Source organism: Poecilia reticulata, chromosome 19 (genome assembly GCF_904066995.2).
Source record: "Poecilia reticulata chromosome 19, P_reticulata-male-v2, whole genome shotgun sequence".
Lineage (NCBI taxonomy): Eukaryota > Metazoa > Chordata > Actinopteri > Cyprinodontiformes > Poeciliidae > Poecilia > Poecilia reticulata.
In genome coordinates this window covers 6,077,883-6,080,304 of record NC_088848.1, presented here as the reverse complement: position 1 = coordinate 6,080,304, position 2,422 = coordinate 6,077,883, and positions in this window count along the sequence as shown.

The following is a 2,422-nucleotide window of genomic DNA, read 5'->3' as shown; positions in this document are numbered from 1 at the left end:
TTGCTGGTGTGTACATGTTGTTGTTCCTCCAGATAAGCATTTCACTGTCAGATAAAGATTTTAAATTTCTCGATTATGGGGTTATTCCTAAAGTTGCTGGATGGATTGGAGATAAACGTCTAGCCATTGATAAAAATAATAAAATGAATCCTGAGTTTTTATAAACTTTTTTAGTTCCACTGACATTAATGTCACTTATTTGACAATCAACTGGCACTTTGCCGTTACCTAGCAACACCTGCCAGGCCCACCTGTCTCCTAGCAACCCAGTTTAAGTTCCGCTGGCAGATTATTTCACTTATAAAACTTTTTTTTTCATTTTACAGGTGAACTACCACATTTTTCATCAATATTAAGGAATTATTGACTTACAACAAACTCCTATATCTTGTTGAAAAGTTACTTATATGTTAACTTTGTCTTAATTCAAGTGTACTAAGATAGAAACTAGACTAAAAATGCTGAGTAAGATTTGTATTTTTTGCATTGTAGGCAGTTAGCACATGTTTCATTCAGGATGTTAATTCCTGACTCACCACCTATTACTATTTCTTTTCTGTAAATAACTACCAAATATGAACATGACAAATGTTTCCCACATTAGAAATTGGTCTGATGTACATTAAGGAATTATTGACTTAAAGCTCATATTTTGCTGAAATGTTACTTATGTGTTAGTTTTTTCTTAATTTGAGAGAATTACACTAGTAATTAGACATTACTTTGTACATTTTTGTGTTTTTCAGTTCACTAGATGTTGGGTTTTATTTATGAAATGAGGAAAAGTCATCCAACCCTTGGAGAAACTGAAGCATTTATGACAACTGAAAATTACTCTTGTGTCACAATGAAGAAATTCTGGTCCTTTTTTTTTTTTTGCAAAATTTGTTTAATTTAGCCTCACTGGATGGGCTTTCAAACTATACCAAAATACTTGGTAAGATTTTGTGTTTTTGCAGTGTATCTGGGGGTGTTCCCACCCCCAAAATGACTATAAGTTTTAACTTTTTCATTTTGACTAAAATCTTCATTATTATGAAGGTTACTTGTTGCACAGGAGACTTTAGTGTTAATTTTTATCTTACTGCTCTGACATTCAACTTCCTTTTCACAACACTGACAAGTTATTCTGTCGATTTAACACCAGAAGAAAGCCACACCACAGAATCTGCTGACTTCAGTGTCATTTACTGTAATACTAAGAAACCCACCAAGCCACCCTCTTCCCCCCCTGCTCCACTTTGTTTTCACTGTTTCCCTTTGCAAAGCTAACTTTGTCTTGCATGACATCTTCTCGGTTCAGATAGGTTTGAAATAGTTCATGTGAGGTCAAAGGTTAGGCTCATCTATCCATTACCTCGGACAAATAGACAAAGCTAAGCAAACATTAGCTGAAGGTCCTTTGGTAAATGTTGGAAATGCTTTATGTGGGGCATGCATTCCTGATTGACGTACTGTCCAATTAGCTCCCTGGCTGTAAATGAATGGATGCCAGTGGGTTTTGTGAAGAGTTTCTTTGCATGTGTGACATCATTTCTTGGATAGTGTTTTCATTATAGTTTAGTTTTGTTTATTTCATTGTGGCTAATTCAATTAGTTAAATTTTTTGTGTGCTTGCTAGTTTTTATAACGATTAGTTAATTATTGTTAGTCCTGCGACAGACTGGTGACCTGTTCAGGGTGTACCCGCCCAGAACGTTAGCTGGAGATAGGCACCAGCAACCCTCCCGACCCCACTAAGGGACAAGTGTGTAAAGAAAATGGATGGATGGATATTGTTAGTTATAGTTATACTTTTTTATTTACTTTGGTTAATTTTTAGAGGCAGAATTTAAAAAGTGGAAGATTTTTATAATTAGGTAATGAATACTCAACAGAAGGTATACTTTTCTAAAACAGAATTTAGTTATTCAGTTATTCAGGATAAACTGTGGCGTTTTAACCTAGCTTTAGCTGTTGCCATTTTATTGGACTAGCTTAAATGCTACCAGGAGGGGTATGGAGTGTCGTAAAATGCCGACAAATGACGTAAAGAGTAATTTGGAGGAAAACACAAAAACAAAGGGTATTATAGCTATAATATCAGTATGCTTTAGCTACATAAACGCGCAATGTAGTTCCAGTTGGTTATATTTTTATCTCACGAATTACCGTTTTAATTTATTTCAATAAACAAAAATGTTTTCTCCATTTCAGTTTTGCTAGTTGTAGTTAATTATAATACCCTAACAAGCACCTGAAGCCATATGGAAACATATTATCGCTGTGTTAGGGGGCATGGATCCATTCGAGGAGGGCACAATTTTGGATCTGTGTGGTTTTCATGAGGGGAAACATTGAGGTTTGGCGCTGGTCTGGGATCAGCTTGAGAAAGCGGTGTCACGTTATCTTTTGACCTCTTCCCCTGTCCCCACCGATGGCA